The 19,019-nt window shown below is 39.3% G+C and overlaps 1 long non-coding RNA gene across 1 annotated transcript; it reads left to right on the top strand.

Annotated features, from left to right (window-relative positions):
- Positions 1 to 11,654: 11,654 nt before the first annotated feature.
- Positions 11,655 to 17,669, top strand: LOC137482823 (uncharacterized). Its single transcript, XR_011004233.1, has 3 exons — positions 11,655 to 11,905; positions 16,200 to 16,253; positions 17,583 to 17,669. It is a non-coding gene; the product is annotated as an uncharacterized lncRNA (long non-coding RNA).
- Positions 17,670 to 19,019: the final 1,350 nt, after the last annotated feature.

The raw sequence follows: 19,019 nt of genomic DNA, 5'->3' as shown, positions 1-19,019 counted from the left end.
TCCGGGGGCCGGGCAGGGACCGGGAACCGGGGCAGGAACCGGGAACCGGGGCAGGGACCGGGGGGGCTCCGGGGGCCGGGGCAGGGACCGGGAACCGGGGGGGCTCCGGGGGCCGGGCAGGGACCGGGAACCGGGGCAGGGACCGGGGGGGCTCCGGGGGCCGGGCAGGGACCGGGAACCGGGGCAGGAACCGGGAACCGGGGCAGGGACCGGGGGGGCTCCGGGGGCCGGGGCAGGGACCGGGAACCGGGGGGGCTCCGGGGGCCGGGCAGGGACCGGGAACCGGGGCAGGGACCGGGGGGGCTCCGGGGGCCGGGCAGGGACCGGGAACCGGGGCAGGAACCGGGAACCGGGGCAGGGACCGGGGGGGCTCCGGGGGCCGGGGCAGGGACCGGGAACCGGGGGGGCTCCGGGGGCCGGGCAGGGACCGGGAACCGGGGCAGGGACCGGGAACCGGGGCAGGGACCGGGGGGGCTCCGGGGGCCGGGCAGGGACCGGAGGGGCTCCGGGGGCCGGGCAGGGACCGGGAACCGGGGCAGGGACCGGGAACCGGGGCAGGGACCGGGGGGGCTCCGGGGGCCGGGCAGGGACCGGAGGGGCTCCGGGAACCGGGGCAGGGACCGGAGGGGCTCCGGGGGCCGGGCAGGGACCGGAGGGGCTCCGGGAACCGGGGCAGGGACCGGAGGGGCTCCGGGGGCCGGGCAGGGACCGGGAACCGGGGCAGGAACCGGGAACCGGGGCAGGAACCGGGGGGGCTCCGGGAACCGGGGCAGGGACCGGGAACCGGGGCAGGGACCGGAGGCAGCGTGAAACACCTGCACACAGACGCAGGGCTGTAAGGCAGGCCTGGCCAGGACAGAACACTTCGCTTGGTGTTCAGAGTTAAAGGGCGTGGAAGATGAAGAGTTTACCTTTGAACAACTTAGGAAAGGAACAAAAAGTACAGGTTTTTGCTGCTATCTGTGTCCCCAGACATAATGTTCAATAAAAAAAATAATGTGTTTTGACGTGTCAGATGTACACAGTTAACTTGTGACAGCTTAACGAGGTGTCTATTACTCTGCCGTGTGAATCACGTCGTTGTGATTTAAAGTGGAGGATTGGTATGACAGGTGCACTGCCGTGAAAAGGAATGGTCCTCGTCACTGACATGGAAACGCAACTGCACACTACAGCCGCTTCATTCGTGTGCCTGGGCTGGCTTTGGTAGAATAATATATCATGAAGGGGAACTGAAATTACCCCACTATGAAAATTTGATCTTGCTGTGTGCCTCAAATATTGATGTAGCCCACTGATGTATGGCTTGTTAAGTGTTTTTCCGTGCGGCAGCTGCGTGTGCTTGAGATGTGTCACTCGTTTAGTCACGAGGTGGTAGATGCTGCCTGTGAGCTTTTTATGCTACATAGAGGGGAGCCTTTTGGGTGATTTTTTTTTTTTAAAGAAAGAAATAGGAGAAGGAGGCTAGAATAGGAGAGTTGAAGGTCAATTTCTTTAGTCTTGCAGCAATATAAATCTTCAGGTCTATGTATTTTTTTTCTTAATATAAGCTACTTTATGATCGAGTCAGTCTCCTTGGCTTCTTACACACTGAAAATTTAAGAACTTGTTTTGCAGCAAGCACACGGAAGCTCTTGTATTTTTGTTGCCAATTCAGCGATCAGCAGCCTCTTATTCACCCATGATTCAGTTGAGCTAAGTATAGGCTTTAAGCTACTTTTGCTGAAGGCGGCTGGAGTTAAGTTCTGCTCCATCTTGTGGTCTCCAGCAGTACTGGGCTGTTCGTGAGCAAATAGCTCAGCTCTGTAGGTTGCTGTCTTGCCGTTGAATATATGAATATACCTCTTGACAGGGTATGAATACTTGCCTTTGAATATATGAATATACCTCTTGACAGGAGTGACACTTTCTGCCTTCCATTAACTACCCAATATTAGAGTCAGGGTGGAGAAGGTAGTCTTGACTAGAAGCAGAATTCTAAGCATTAAAATAATATCTTTTCCCCCAATGCATCTGAAGAATAGGGCATAACAGTTTTGTGACCGAGAACATAAGAGTTAATCAAGGCTCCTCTTTACCTCATTATGTTACTCCCTTAAGATAACGATGCCTCAGACTCCTCTTTACAGCCTTACAATGAGCTATTTTGTAAAAAATAGGAAGTGAAGCTATCACAGAGTTGTGATCATCTTTTCTTATGTTACTATTAAAGAAACATTTGACAATTTTATTTCAAGTGTCTGATGAGGAAAAGTTATACTGTGCATAATAAGTATGCTCAAACTTTTGCTACACATGATTTGTTTCACTTATTACTATTTGGTCAAAATTACTTAATCAGCCACTGATTGCTTTGAATGCCCTCTGTCCTCACACTTTTTATTTTAAAGCAAGCAAGAAGTCTTGTGACATTGTAAGGGAGCCCTAAGTTAAATAGATTTGTTTTGTTTACAAAGTACAATTTCCTAAGGAGTCATTTGTGGCAGCCAAGGAGAGTGAAGTTAATACAGAATACAGCTTTAAGCACATTAAATAAAAAATGAAAAAACTCACAACCAAAAGTGATGTAGCTTTGGTTTCAGTTCACAGATTTTTCAGGGAGGAGCACTATGCATGAATAACTTTGATTACTTTTAGCCTGGAGATCGGGCTTGTTTTGGTCTTCTGCAGATGATGGTATTTCACCACTCTTTTCTTTTTGAAGACCACTGATCCAGCTCTTGCTACTCTTGTGAAGATGAACAATATTTTCTTTTGAAAGCCCATTTTTGTGGCTAGTTTTGGTCTGCCATAAATGTCAGTTCTGTGTAATCACAAAAATACTTGAAATAGTTAGGGCTCATTGAAAAGTTAGGGGACTAAGTGACCCATTTACTACTTTTTGCTTTTCCTAACCCTAGAAATCAAGTTGTTTCTAAAGAAAAAAATACCATTATGAAGCTAAATAAAGTTCCATTCTTTTTTCATGCAGATCTTGCATAGCCTTGTTTGGTTTTACTGGCCCCCTCTTCTCTGTCTTCTTATGTGACAGGATAAAAACTCACTTTGGAAATACTTAAAAAATAATGAATTCAAAGTATAGAAAAAGATTATTCTGGAAGAATTCCTATTTTAATCAGGAAATTGTACAGGAAATTTAAGACAAACATCTGGCTAGCAGAATGGAAGATAATTAATTTTAGAATAGGAGAAACCAAATTTTTATTCAATAATACTTAGCAAGACAGTTTCTTTGGCTAATTCCTGTTTATCTCAGTTTTGTTGTTTTTTGAGGGGGCAATGTTTTAAGGAATTTTTTTTGCCATTTAACATTTCGAGTCATTCACACACTATAAATATTTTAAAACAGCAAAATACCACTGTGTGCAAAAGTGTAAACTTTTGTGATTAGCTGTTATTTATACTTTGCATTCCTATAACTTTTTCAGTCAGCAAAACAGATTATAATTGCAGATTATCCAGCTGAGTTTTTGACCTTTGTTCAAAACTGGCTGGTGGGAATAAATACCACGAGTAGCTGTAGTTGGGAATAACATAAACCCCCTCAAATGGTGTGTTATGTGTTTGACAGCACATTAAAGAAGTTTTACAGAGCAATACAAATCGCAGTGTTTGTTGAGAATTCAGTGGTTGCTGAGTAGATCTGCATCCACAAGTCCTGAGCCACCACTTTGTGTGAGCAGGAGAAGCCATGCATGGACAGAGTGCAGCCATCCAGAGTCACCTCCCAGTGACTGCAGCAGTGTCAAAGAGCAGCAAAATGTTCCTTGTACTCTTCTCTCCCTCCCCATTCCTCAAACCACTGAAACATTTTTCCCTCTGGCTACTGGGGTGAGTGAGGAAAAATGGTATTAGGAAATGATAACGTTTCCTTTGGGACATCATCAAAAAATCTCAAACCCTCAACAATTTCCACATCCATGAATGAATTCCTCCCTTATAACAGTGGTTAAGTAGAGACAAAAGTTTTAGCTGGTGTTCTACCTCTAACGCAGCTGATTAGTTAAGATACTTTCCTATCACTTCTAATCAAAAAGGGGTTTGAAGAAAACCAACTTCCAGTTGTGTAATTTCACCTGTATCGAGTGAAATAATTTTTTTAAAATTTCAAAGCCACAACTTTATGCTCCCTGGCCCCACTGCACCAGCTAGTGCCATCCTTGCACAAACTCATTGGTAATGACAGAATCAGCTGTTTGAAACTTCTTTCTGAAATCATTAGAGCCCCTAAGAGGACATGGAAATATTTATAGCTGGAAATGTGTGCATTGGAGTAAATAAAGGAAAAGACAGTAAAATATGGAAGAGAAACTTGCATTGAGATGTTGGCATGGAATCAAAAGAACAGCAGCTCACTCAGTAAAGTTTAAATCAGTTAAGACCAAACACCCACCAGATACATATTGAATGACAGTCTGAAGAAAAGTCCAGGATGTTTATTGTTCTACTCTGAACTATTGCCTTGTTTTTAGAAAAAATATCTTTCAATAGGAGTGTAGTGGACTAGAATGTGGACTACCAGAAAGAAGGTAAAAAACACACACTGATTTTTGTTTAGTTATTGAACATTTGTTGTCTCTGTGAAAAGCGGCAGGGGCAGAACTTCCCAGCAGGTGACACTATGGCACCACTTTATTCAAGAGCAGCCTCTAACGCCCAGCAAACACCACATCCTGAGAAAATACCGGAGAGCTCCCAAGAACCAAGCTGAGATGCTCATCTGAGCCACCCCTGAAGCTGCTCTGTGACAGTGGCTGTGCTAACAGAGACCTCGGGGGGAAAGGAGGAGCTCCTTGGCTCCTTTTACAGGAGCTTCAGTTTGGGACTGCTGGATGCTGACTGCTGAGTGTCCAGGAATGCTCTCTAATGGAATCATGGAAGCCTACCTGTTCATGAATCAGGGTCATTTACCAGTCCTAGAGTTTCATGTGGGATTATGAAATTATCAGTATTTTACAATAGATGCTTTTCTGTTACAAGTTGTTACATAATGTTCCAAGGACTTTTTGAGTAGGATTGTTTGGATAAATGGTATGATTTGGTCTGGTCTACTGTCTAACTTAGAAATCAGAGCACATTTGTTTGAATACCTTAATTTCTAGACCTCAGGACCTGTGTGATTTTGGGTTATATTTTTCATGGCTCCTTTCCTTTCCCTTTCCCTTTCCCTTTCCCTTTCCCTTTCCTTTCCTTTCCTTTCCTTTCCTTTCCTTTTCCTTTCCTTTCCTTTCCTTTCCTTTCCTTTCCTTTCCTTTCCTTTCCTTTCCTTTCCTTTCCTTTCCTTTCCTTTCCTTTCCTTTCCTTTCCTTTCCTTTCCTTTCCTTTCCTTTCCTTTCCTTTCCTTTCCTTTCCTTTCCTTTCCTTTCCTTTCCTTTCCTTTCCTTTCCTTTCCTTTCCTTTCCTTTCCTTTCCTTTCCTTTCCTTTCCTTTCCTTTCCTTTCCTTTCCTTTCCTTTCCTCTACTATTTAATGCAGACAGTTTTGTATCAAGTACAATTTGGAAGGTTTTATAAAAGTGGTGTAAATTGACTGAGGGTCATAGGGTCAAAGGAATTATAAATATGATTACAGGCTGAATCCTAGTAAGATATGAATGCAGTATTTTTTAAATGTGCTGATATTTTTGCTGCTTAAAGCAGTTTTCAACTTGCACGCATGAGAATACTTATATATGACTTAATTAGCTGAAGAAATGGGCTTATATTGTTCTATTAGTGTAACAGAAATTATGGAAATTGCAGAAGAAAATGTTGTTAGTTATTATATCAACCAATGAAATACATTATATACTCCCGAGACAAGTTTAGGAAAATACCTTTATACTTTACAAAACCACTATTAGTTATTTTAATCATCTGTTTCCAAAGCAAATTTTGGACGTTCATGAACATTTAATCCATTATCCATAAACTAAAGAACATGTATGTCATTTACGTGCTTGCATGCAGTTCTGGTGACACTGCACTCGTGCACTTGAGGGCGCAGTGTGGCACCAACTAGCTCAGGCTTCTCCACAAAGAATGAGGTCTTATGAGTGAGTCCACTTTGTAAGGTGCAGGACACAAAAAGTTGGAAAAATTGCAACAAGTAGTGTGAGAAATGCAAATCCTGGTTTTCTGCTGCCTTTGATTTTCTCATTTTCTGATTACTCTATGAGTGACACTGCATACTAATTGGTAAGATATTTAGAGAGCTTAAACCAAAAGTGAAGTCAATAAATCTTCAGCTAGATTTTTCTTTGTTTTAAATAGAAACAATATCTTCTTTCCTTTCTCAGAGTGTTTTTCCTTGCAGATCTGTAACTTAAATTTGGTACACCACACTAAGGGATAACTCCCAGACCCTTTGATTCAATAGGAATCTTTATAGGGTGAAAAAGGGGAAAAATGTTTTACAGATGTAAAAAAGCACCTTAATTATTGACAGAATAAAAGGGAAACCTGAGCTTTTGGTTAATGCAGGTGTGCAGCTCAGCTTCACTGTGTCTCTGTTATCAGCTCCCCTCACATTACAGGTTTGGCTAATTTCTTGTCAGAACTTTCCATGCTTGATGGAAGCTTGAGTAAGCAGGTTAGATGTTAACAGTGAGATTGCTTAGTGATCTCTGACCAGAAATCCTTTGAAATATCTTCACTGATCTGAGGGAATTAATCATATGTAAGCATGTCACCTTTGGAAACAGAACTGAAAAATGCAGGGCTTTAGCCTAGTGGTTTAAACTAGTTTAAAGGGCCACTGGAGTGTTGCTGTTCTCCTTTTCCTGCAGCTGTGTGTTCCCATTTCCTTACATAGCCCTGCTCCCCATCTGAGCTCCTGACAAGCCAGTGGCAGGTGAAAGCAGCAGGAAATGCAGGCTGGGGCTCTGTAGCACCCCAAGGCCATCTGCCTTCTTGTCACCTCTTGCCTCTGGCCAAACCCTATCCTCAGCCCCCTTGGCCACTGGCTTGCTGAGCCATTTCAGTGCACTGAGCTGGCAGAAAAATAACACAACAAAAGTGAATAATTGTTCTGCTGACTTAATGCACTGAGAATGCTCATATTTTCCAAATTGGGTATTGGAAGAATCACTTCCTATATGGATGTCCTGTTCAACCCCCAGTTTTCTGCCTGCCCTGAGTTCTTCATATGGCAGAGACTCCACGCAGCAGATTAGCAAAATGGATGACTGAGTTACTGCTGGAGTGTTTTATCTTAAATATCCATTTTCCATCTTTTCTCAATCATGGGGACTCCTGGCATCATACCAGCATAGGGGGAAAAAGGAACAGAAATAGAAAGAGGAATCATTGCTTTGGTAAATCCTAAAAGCTTCAAGTAACCAATGGATCAGAGACTTTGTGATTAGATGTTGTATCTGAAGAAGCCATCTTTAGATAAAGAGAATATAGAGAAAACAAGATGTGGGTATAGACTGAAAGCTCGTACATGCACTAGCACAACCTCCCCAGAAAACACCAGATTATTATTCTTTAATTTTTTTCTATTTAGATCCTCAGTTTATACTGTCCCTGACTCACACATTCACCTTGAATGCTGATGATATTGTCATATAGGCAGATGTAACTTCCTCAAATACTGAGAAACAGAACAACCAAGGAACCATGACAGAATTTTCAGCTAGGAAAAGAAAAAAAGAAGGGTCTAATAATTCCAAATGCATTTACTGTGCAATTTAACAATACAGGTGGCATTGTTAGAAGTGCATACCATGGCAAATTTCTGTTGACACTTCACCTGATATAATACAGATCTCTTTAAACTATCTCACATAATCAAGAGAATTCCTTTTTCTACAGCACACCTCCTTCTTAGGGGTGAACCTTAAAAGCACACGGAGATGAAAGTTACAGAATTGTGAAAGAGCCATAATTTATAGTAACTTGGGTGGCAATAAAGAAGTGTAATGATGGCTTCAATGAAATAAAGTGGAGATCGATAATCTTTTTACGTGGAGCTTGTTTGAAATTTCTAGCAGTGTGAAAGAAAGAGACCTCTAATTGAATTGCCACTTTGTGCAAGTGGGGAGGCAAAGACACCTCTGGTAGATAGCTGTGTTTTGTTAACAGAGTGGTAATTGGCATCCCACTGTTAAGATACAGTGTCTTGCCATCTTTCCTTTTCCTCTTTGGTCTAATAATTTCAGAGTATTTTACACATTGCCCTGACTGCTGTTGGAAATTGTTTTAGTATTAGTAACTATTAATATTAGCAATAGAAATGGTGTTAGTATTAGTAACTGTAGCAAAATTTTCAGGACCTCTTTCAAAAAGCAAAAGAACCCCCAAACCCTCGCGTGAAAATGGCTCTACTGACTGAAGTGAGGAAGGAAAAATGTGAAGCTCAAATGTAGTATAAAGGCTTAAGTCAAAGAGTTTTGTTGTTTTTCTAATAAACATAAACCAAACATGTTTGTTTTTTAAGTACAATAAGAGCAATAAAAAATCCCATAATTCTCTGCCAATTATCACCTCAGGCTGTGATCTTGTCAGAATTCACAAGCTCCCAGTGCAGTATCCAGTTCTGCCAGGAAATGTTGCTATTGATTCCCCTGAGTCAATGCTTTATAATGGTTGGGGTGAGGCCACCCAAGGCATTGTCACATAATCCTGAGGCCCTGCTTTGGTCTTTACCTGTGTCAGGGTTGCCATATGCAGTCTGTAAATACAGAAGGAAAAGATCTTTTCTTCCACTGTATTACATTGGTGGGTAACCACTGCTGTTTTGGAACTCTCACAACAGGCTGACTTTGCAGGTGCATCTCCAAAAGTTCCAGTTATGATGATTTTTGCCAGTCAGGCATCCCCTTTCAGGACCTCAGTGGTACTATTGTTTTTTTTGTTTCTTAAAAATCCACCGCCACTTTCAGGTAAAGGAGAAAATCTGGAGATGCTGTGGAAGAAGATGAGTAAATGGGATTTAAAGGCAGTCCCACTTGTTGTATTTTATTTGCAAATTGAAAAGTCATTGAGGAGCTGCATGGTGTCAGAAAAATAGTTGGTTTTGATTTTTGGAGAAAAAGTTATGTTTATATGTATGAGAAAAACTGCTTGATTAAAAAAATTCACAGTTTACTATTAAGTGATGCTGCTTTTTACTCATAAGGAGAAGCTTAATGGCTGAGACACTGCAGGGAAACTAAGATATTTGTTCTATTTCCAGGTCTTGGGTAGTTTATTTATGTTGTGACACATTGTTCATGATTCTAAACTTTGCCTTAGTGTTCTTTCTACAGAATAGTCACTCTCTTCCTTAATTTTCTCTATGTAGGCTGCAGCCTGTCTGGAGCAGGGACTTCTCATTGTATTACTAAATGCATGCATCATGCCTGGCACAACCAGAGCTAATGTGGTTTGTGTAAGTAGATATATATTTAAAGCTACTGTTTAAAAAAAAATATTGTAAAGTGCTGCTGCTGAATTGGAGTGCTTCCAGTTAAAGTTACTTTTATGTCTGGCTGTAGAGAAAATGTTTCACAGTAAAAGCTATAAATTTTCATTAACCAAAACCAACTAAATTTGCCACAGGCTTCCAACTTCAGCTTATTATGTCTTTGAAAGTAAAGTATTTCTGTTATTTGTAGAGACTGAGCTGCAAAATCCATAACTGCTCAAGAAATTATGTAGATATGACAGATCACAGAATAAGAAAGATGGAGGGAAGGAAACAGCAAAATTTTGTCCTGAATAAACAGAATGTGAGAGAAGATTTTGAACTAATTTAAGACTGTAGGATAAAAGAGAAAAGTTCTATTTTTTCCCTTCTATGACTGACTTATGATTTCTTACCATTGTGCTCATATTTTATAAAACCCAATTAAAGATAATATCAGTTTGATTCCTGATATAGTCATGGCCACTATTTTATCATAAATCCAGCTTTTTTCAGGCTAGTCTCTGGTTAGTGCAGATACAAAAAATAATACAATTATGGATCTAGGTGCAAGTTAACTTTTTCAAAATAATTTCTGATAGAGATCTCTTTTCATTTGACTGTGACATTCTGTAGAGATTCCTAATTAGCTAAACTTCTTTTAAAATTCAATTTTAGATCAGAATCAGAACAGTCAGTTGTTTGATTTCCCACTGGTGGGGAAGTGAGTGAGCAGCTCCATGGTGCTTAGTTGCCAGCTGGGGTTAAACCATGACAACTCATTATGTAAAACTTTTCTTCTAGAACAGCTCTGAGATGCACTGAGCACAGAGTCCAAAGGGAAATATTTGCTTTGTGCCTGAAGTATCTATGAATTTTATTAAAACTAGTTTTGTGATAGTTTGGAGGTAGTGCCTTGATCTGAACTTTGGGTTTAATTCCTCAATTCTGTCTTTTTTATTTCTCTTCCTCCTTTACGTTCCCTAAGTGGGCAGAGGTGATGGTGTCATGATGACATTGCTGTCTTAACCAAAATTTATATTGCTTTATGAAGTGGAACTTCTCTGGCATTAATTAAAGCTATGATCCCTGCTTATTGAGAAGGAAAAAAACCTAAGTGATTTGAGATCTTGCTAATCAAAATTTCAATCTCTGCTGTGAATAATTGACATGAGATCCAAATCTCTGTAAAGTAGCTTTAATTTATACTTATGAAAAGGACAGAAGCCACAGGAAGCTGGTAAGAATTTACTTTGAGAAATTACATCAGGTTAAGGGCCTTCTTCATGGTAACAGTTGTGAGGCTTATTATTACTTTAATTTAAAATTCCAGAAAACCTTTATATTTCAGGACAAATCAAATGTAACATGCATCATCCTTAGGGACAATAGGAAGAAGAGATTGAACTGGGGCTTATAACAAATTGTAAGAAACAAACAAAAAAAAACCTCAGATGTTTTCCTGCACAGGTTAATAGATGTTCATCGTTGGTATTAAGTCTTGCATTATGTCTGAGCCAGAGCAGGAGCTCACAGCCTCCAGAACATCAGTTCCTGCTTCTTTTTTCTGCTTGTTTGTCATCAGCATATTCCTTCCTTCATCTTCTTCCCTTGGCTCAGGAACTCATCTGACACTTACCATGAGCTGATTCAGCTAAATCTGACTAAAGGAGCAGAAAACTACAGCCCTCCAAAAAAAAAAAACCAATCCCACCACAAAAACCCCAACCAACCACAACAAACACTGCTCCCCCCTGCCCCCAAACCCTCAGTTTTTCTCTGCTTAGTTAGAGAGTTGAACGATCTCAGTAAAAGTCAAGTGAGTGGCAGAGACAGTGCAAGGATGAAAACGGATAATTGAAGAGGGATCTATTATCTCCATGGGATATTGTATCTCACTTCAGTTACAGGGCAGGAACTTCTGTTATTAAATTGAAAATGTAGGTGTAATCCTTTTTGTTTTCTAGTGAGTCTCTCCCTCTTGCAATTAAAAAACTTTTAAAATGTTACAATATGTATTTTTTTTTAAAGTCAAATATTAATTTGTTATTTTTTTTTTCTTTTTAGAAGACCACTGATACAAAAATCTAAGATTTGTGAATCATGCAAGCTGCAATGACATATTTGGTATCTGCTGCAGTCTGAGAAATCTGTTCTATAGGTGGAACTTTACAATCTACTTTTCTTTAGCATATGCCTAATTTTTTTGTTTTGAGTAATCTTGCTTAGGAATAAAATAATCAGAATTTGTGCCTTGCCAACACAAAAAATTATGCATCTCAGGAAATGCCATGTTCCCAATTTTTTTATTAGTTCTCCTTCTACTGCTTTGACCTGTGAGTGACCAGTTCTGGTCATAGTTAGACCAGTCTGATTTCCATATCACTGTCTGCACATACTTGAATTTTCCTTTGTCTGTGACAGTTTCCTACCTGCTCTGCTGCAGAGACTGGTGAAAATTCAGCTGCTGTGAGAAACATGTGGCACCAACACTGCGATGACTCAAGAGCTGGCAGGGAGCCCTACAGTTTTGCTGAGTAAGTTGTTATTCCTGAGTTTGCAATTTAATGGCTTATATTTTTTCTGGAAAGACTTATACTATGATGTGAGAGATATTATGGCATGTTTTTAATTTTCACATTCTCCTACCTATAACTTTTTCTGTTGTTTTATAGTATCAGTCTAAAATAAGAGTTTAAAAACAGTGGTCTCTTTTCAGAATCTGAGAATCTTCCACACACCTTTTTCTCTGAGTTGTTTCTGACTACTACTTTGAATTGTAAAGCATAAAAGAAAGAACCCGATGTTATGTTTTTTTTTTTTTTTTTTTTTTTAATGATGATAATAGAAAGTATTATGAAATAAGAGCTGTGCCTTGATATAAGTAGCAATTTTTGCTGGACTGAATTTCTGTCTCAAAATTCCCAGACATTTCAGTCTTAAAAAAGGCAATTTTTTTTTGTTACTACTTGTAGAAACACTATATTGTACAATATGAAATAAAAACCAGATTTCACAAGGCTTTACATTTTTGTTTACAGAGATACACTCAATTTTTATCTTAATCTTGAAATATTGTAACAACTCACGGGATTATCTTAAAAAGATCTCAGTGTGCTGCTACCTCCACATTTGCAAACGAAACTTAAGAAACCCAACCTGGGAAACCTTTTTTTAATATAGTTCTGAGTATACAGTTCATTACTGTCACTAAAACACTCAGATTTAGCTTGACTTAAATGTCAGAAAATATTATTCAGGTGTAGAAGACACCAAAGATCACAACTAACTGTTCTATTGAATCTTAATTAGCAGGGAGACCATATAAAACTCAGAAGCTTCTGTGAACTAAGAAAACAACCCTGACATTCTCTGCTCAATTCTGGATATTTGTTACTGACTTTGATCTCCAGTGATAATCTCCAAAGACCCAGGATTCTGGCTTGCCTAAAAATTGGGTTTACTTTCCAACTTTGCTGTTAAGTCATTATTACCAAATAACTGGAGGGACTAGAACCTCATAAAAAGCATTTTATTTCCCATTACAAGAGTTAGAGTTCAGGCAACAACATTACATAAAGCAAAGCTTGTTTCTTCTCTGCAACTCAGTTTACTTAGTGTTAAATAAATTCTGTGCATTGACACTCTGTACTGTTTGGGTTTTATAAGAATCAGCAGGTTTTGTGCAAGTCCCATTACGTTTAGAAAATATCACAATATTTTTAAAAGATGTAATAACCAAATATTTGTGGAAAGGCCTAATGCATCTTCACTTGAGATAAGACCACAGCCCACATCACGAACTCTTCTGGCAAGTAGGGAAAAAAAATTGGATTTTTTCTTCTAGGTTTTCTTCTTTGATATTTGTTCTTGGCAGGATTATTTCTAATTAGATTGTTCTTTTTCCCAGTCTCAGAAGGGACACCTACAGTGCATGAACAAGCAGACTTTGTAGCTCGAGCATCTGAACTGCAGCTAATAAAGTGCACTGACATAGCAGCTAAATTTGCATTTTTAAAAAGTCCATTGTCGTGACTAATTACATGATTTCCCTTTGTTATGTGAGAATGTTATGGGAGAAATCTGTGAAAGACTCTGCATCAAACTTCAGATTATTTGGACTCTTATTATGGTTAAGTTTATGAATTTGCAGTGTGATCTTGAAAAATACTTCAGATGCTCAGAAGCCTGAGGTGAGTTTTATTTGAGAGGACCACATTAAATGTTCTCTCATACTTCTCTTGTAATTTAATTGGCACCATATTACCTGTATTATAAAAGATTATTGGGATATCAGTATCTGTATGTTTCTTCCTGACATTTCCACTGTTATGAAAAGCAAAGTTGAAATCTCGTGTCAAAGAAGTTGGAAAATATGGTTGTGTTCATATTCAAACACCAGAAAAGCAACTCCAAGCCTGTTTTCTCATTTCTGCTTTGAATAAGTAAAAACCATACCTGGTATTTTCTGGACAAGATATCTGCCAAGATCAGTGAACTAATACACAGGTTTCTGTGACGTGCTGAAAAAGTAAATGCACCAGGGAACTTTTCTGAGTATTTATGTAACGTCCCTGTTGCTGTGCATTCTGTGGGAATGTTGTGTGTGAGGACAAGTGGGATCAACACTTGGATGCTGAAAGTGATGCTTGGAGAGGAAGAGATAATTTACCATTATGAGGTTGGGTTGGAAACCTTTTGGTTGGCTGCAGCACACAAATCCTGCTTACTTTGTGTTACTGAAGCCTGTGTTAATCACGACGTTGTGAGCAGGTTTCAGTCAGTGCTCAGCTGGCATTTTTTATCCATTTTTTATCCATTTTTATCCATTTTTTATCCATTTTTTATCCATTTTTTAGAATGGAGCTGATACAAACTTGTAGTTTTCAGTTTGTGGGACATTCTGAACTCCATGCTTTGTTTTCGTCTCAGGATATAAATCAATGCACTTTCCAAAACAATTCTCAATGCAGCTTTGTTTAAACTGACACATTGCTGACAAAAATGGTCTGTGGTAGTCCAACATAATTTTTCCCATGGCTGCTTTGCTGTGTAGAACTTCATTCTGGTGTATTCTGGTAAACTTCAGGTATGTAACTATGTGTCCTCTGTCCTTTGGGAAACAGAGTGATACCATTGTCGCAAAACATACAGGACACTATGAACACTGTAAGTTTTACTTCTAAAGTTTAGTAAAAATCTTGCCAATTTTACCTTTTGCTTTGCATTATTTATGTTTTCCTACATTTTGGATCGCATACTCCATTTAATGGCCAAATTCCTTTATTTTCATAGCCATTTTTTCAATGTTTTCAGGAAAAACATGTTGAGGTGTAAATTTTAGACCATGACCTCACTCTGGTGGGTCTGCTTAAAAACGGAAAGAAAAGAGATCTTGTCCCCGAACTCACCATCTCTGTGACATTATTCTGTGGCTCTGTTTGACAGAGAGTGGTCAGTCGCCCTGATTGTGTTAGATCTTACCTGGATTTGTAGGTTATCAGTTGCTGTCAGGACAAATCTTTCTGCAAAACCTGCTGAAAACTGCTGTGCCCAGTATTTCTGTTACATTGTCAGGTGCAGCTCTTCAGTGACGTGGCTGTGTCTTGAAGCCCAAACTTCACAAGCTTACCTAGATGAAAATTATTTTATATTTTCTTTTTATAAAAGAATTAGTTTCTGAAATGATTCCTGCATAATTGGATAATGTGACTTATTTTAATATTGGGAAATAGAAAAAAGAAAAAAAAAAGAAGCTAGGCGGGCTGACTTCTATGAAATTTGTGTTCTTAAAGTAATGATTTTCAATAATTTTTTTTTTTGGTGACTATTGATTATTTTTTGGTTCTCATTGATAAATACTAAGGGAAAGGAAATAGTATGTCTTCATCTGGTGTGCAGGAAGTGTGGTTTGACACATCCAAGTGGCTTTTAGGATCCTTATAAATAATTACATAGGAGTTACTTTAACTTAATTTTATTTAAGAAACAAGGCAAAATGTAGGTACTTAGTCAATTGGCTTCCAAGAAAGAGGAAATGTAGGGCATATGTTACATTTAGAAATCCATAGAAACATGACTTTTCCTTATATTAATTGTTTTTCTACTATAGCATATATTATTTTTTTTGTTTTCTAATTTCTAACTTTTACACTGTTTCTAGACAAAGTCACTCTCTTATAGTCTGCGACTGTCAACTATTCCCTTCAAGAACAGATTATTGACCATTTTTTGAGTTTACTGTTGGTGAAGAAGCCATTTAAAATAATTTTAACAAGATTGGCTAAAGTCCATAAGTCACATGATGTTCGAGCATTTTATCTTATTGAATTCAGGAGCTGAAAGTGACATAGTAATGAAAAGTCAGAAGGGGGAGAAGTGGATCAATATATTGCTAAATTCTTATTGAAATTCTCATGGTTAGACTGTTCAGGGCGGTTTTATTTCTGCTTAACATTTGCTGAGTAAAAGTCATTGCCCTAGAGATGCAAGATTTATTGACACACAGAGATGAAAATGATTAGCTAAAAGGTTTCTGCACAAAGAGAATCAGAATCAGCTGAAGCACTACAGGGTGGCTCATATACAGGAGGCTGAGCAATTTCAAATAAGTTATTAATGTTCAAAGCTGAAAGCTGAGGTTGTTAATATTATACCAATTGTTTATTCTTTGCTTCCTTTGTAGGGAACATAAAGTTATGAAAAATTTCAGCTATATATATAGGCTTATATATTCTATACACACACATTTTGCTTTTTAGAGTTCATAAAGGCTTTATTATGTATCCATAGATTTATTTTCTAATTAAGTACATAGTTGTTTATTTATAGATACCAGCCTTTGAAGAATTGACTTTATGGAATGTTCCCACAGTCCTGACAAAGGTAAAGCTCTATGACAATATATTCTGGTTCATTAGGAATCGTGCACACTCATTTTTTATTTGATTTCATATGCCACATACTCAGCATCTTGGTACACCCTATTTAGCTTTTCAAACATCTGAAAGATGTCAGCATGATTTGGCTTACAGTGCACATGAGCCTGCCAGGAACACAAGGCAGAACCTCTGCTTTTTGGCCTGATGAAGAGCAGGTTTTGTCCTCAGACCTGACTTTCTCTTGACTTTGTACAGGCAGAGTATAGTAAAGCCTGGAAAGTTTAATTGTCAGAGAGATCAAACTGAATTACAGTGTGGTTCAGTGCTCTCAGAAGTGAAACAGGGAAAAATTAATCTTCTAACTAGGTGGCATTCAAAAGAGTTTACTAATCTTACTAAAGCTACCTAAAATCCCAGTGTCACCACATTTCTAGTGATAATCTCTAGTGGGCCACGTTTTGCTTCCTTCATCCTGTTGCTGAACGGACTGTGATCCCCAGGAAATTTGTGGTACTGTGTAAAAACCTGCTGCGTCCTGCCCTGGGCTGCCAGCACAAGTGCTGGAGGTGGATCTTCAGTCCCAGGGCCTGGGATGAGCAGAGAAGGTGCTGGAAGCTCTGCCTGGTGCCCTGAGTCAGAGCTGGGTAGGAGCAAGGAGGCATCTCCCTGTTGAGTCTTGACCAAAGGACAGGGCTTGATCTATCTTGCTGTTTCTCCTCATTAAAGCTGGAACATTCTAAGCAAAAAGTCCTAAATAAAAAAGATTAAATACGACTCACAATTCAGAGAAAATGAGAGATCACTGAACACCAGACAAACCTGGAAGTATTGAATAATTATATATACTCTTGGAGGCAATGTTGTATGAAATTTTATTCTAGGTTTCTCACAGGTTTTAAAGCTCTGAGCAGGTTTTATTTTGAAATAGAAATGATTAAATATAATTTTTCAATAGTTTTACATGATTAATGTAACAGGCCGATTTTCCTTTGAGTACATCATAAATACCATTCACATTGGTCTGCTATATATGGAAAGTTTTATTACTGCAGCACTTTATGAAATTATTCTTTGGGAAATTATAGATATTCAATGAATAATTCAAGGAAAAGAATAAAACAAAATCTAATAAACTCTGCGTATGACTGAACTTTGACATTATTACAGTAAATGTGTATACACAAACCTCACTGTTATTGTGGAAAAATGATCCAAGTAGAGACTGACTTTTGTAAGAAGAGATGTTTCCACACTTTAATTATCAGAGTAGAAAAGTGACAATTATTAACTAACTGATAACCTGAACACCAATCACGCTTTCTTTTCTTTCCAGAGAATTGAAAAGCAAAAGATATGAAAGATAAACTGTTGAGGAAATACTGGAATTTTGCCTGGGGTTCCAAGCATTATAACACTTTCTGTAAGTCTAAAATACTCCTGTATTTCAGAAAATTGAAAACCTTGCAGGAAGTCACATTTAAGAGGTTTATACCAAAAAGTGCCTGTACCCTTTTCTCCCTTCTCTACTTTGGGGAAACTACAGGGGTGAGGCAGAGGTGGTTACAACAGGTAGGGAGTGGAAGTGAGGAGAATGGTGTGGTCTTGACTAAGCTGGGAAAAACTGGGACAAGTAATGAGAGAGACTGAGCAGGTACCATCTTGGTGCTATTTTTTTGTGTACAGCTACAACCCCATTTCCTGCCCATACTTAATGACTGGGCTATGGAAAATAGTTCATCAGCTGTTTATGATGTGCTTTAGGCTGGTATGAAGTGCCCCAGCCATGAACATCTTGTTTAACTCCTAACAGGAGCCTTGAGTAACTAGAAAGTGCACAGAAGGATACCCCAAAAGCCTCTCACATGTTTTTACGGTCTCACCATCCTAAAGGACAATGGAGCAGGGCAAGAGAGGGGCATTTCCTTCTCAAAAGGGTTAAAGCTGACTTAGCACCATACTCTTATGTGCCCACAGGATTTTGTGTTCTCCCTCTTCACTGCAGAGGTGTCCTGTAGAGCTTGACCTCCTGGCTCAGCATAGAGGGGATATGAATGTCTGCAGTAGCTTCATGTTGTACACTGACTTTAGAGACATTTTTAGGCAAAAAAACCCCATCACTTCAATGGTCCTTGAGCCTGGGAAAAGGACAAAAATCCAAGATTCCAAATCAAGCCCACCCTGTATTTCAAACAGATGCAGCAGTTTCAGACATTTGTTAAGAAAATAAAGTTTTGTAGCTCCCCTCCCCGAAATTTCCTACAAATATGTCAAATGTTCCTATTTTTTTGGTGTATGACATGGCAGCATTTCTTTAGTGACTGTAAATCAAAGTAACACCATGGATTTTAAGGGCAGTATATGAATTTATTCCAACTGGTGGGCTTGTGAGAAACTTCAGTGGTCCCAGGGAGATTTATGTTAACTGGAAGATCTGATCCACTGATTTCAGTGGAGCTGTCCAACTCTCTCCAGGTGAAGAGGTGCCTACATCCTACCACTATTGCTTTCAAATTCGTTAAACTAAAAAAAGTGATCACAAGACACAGAAAAAACATTGTGAGTCTGAAGTGTTGATAACAGTCATGGAATTTCCTTAAGCTGAATGGATCTTTAGGTGTGGAACTGAGTCTTGCTTTCTCCCCACTGCAGATCCCAGCTCTTCAATTTGTCCTTAACTGGAATCAAATGCACAATCTGACTGCAGCTGGACCAGGCATATGCCATGGGATTGTGATGCTGCTCAAGTCCCTCCACTGAAAACAATTGACAA

The sequence above is a fragment of the Anomalospiza imberbis genome, chromosome 15 (genome assembly GCF_031753505.1).
Source record: "Anomalospiza imberbis isolate Cuckoo-Finch-1a 21T00152 chromosome 15, ASM3175350v1, whole genome shotgun sequence".
Lineage (NCBI taxonomy): Eukaryota > Metazoa > Chordata > Aves > Passeriformes > Viduidae > Anomalospiza > Anomalospiza imberbis.
The sequence above is the reverse complement of the archived record's forward strand: the minus strand, read 5'-3'. Positions and strand labels throughout refer to the sequence as shown.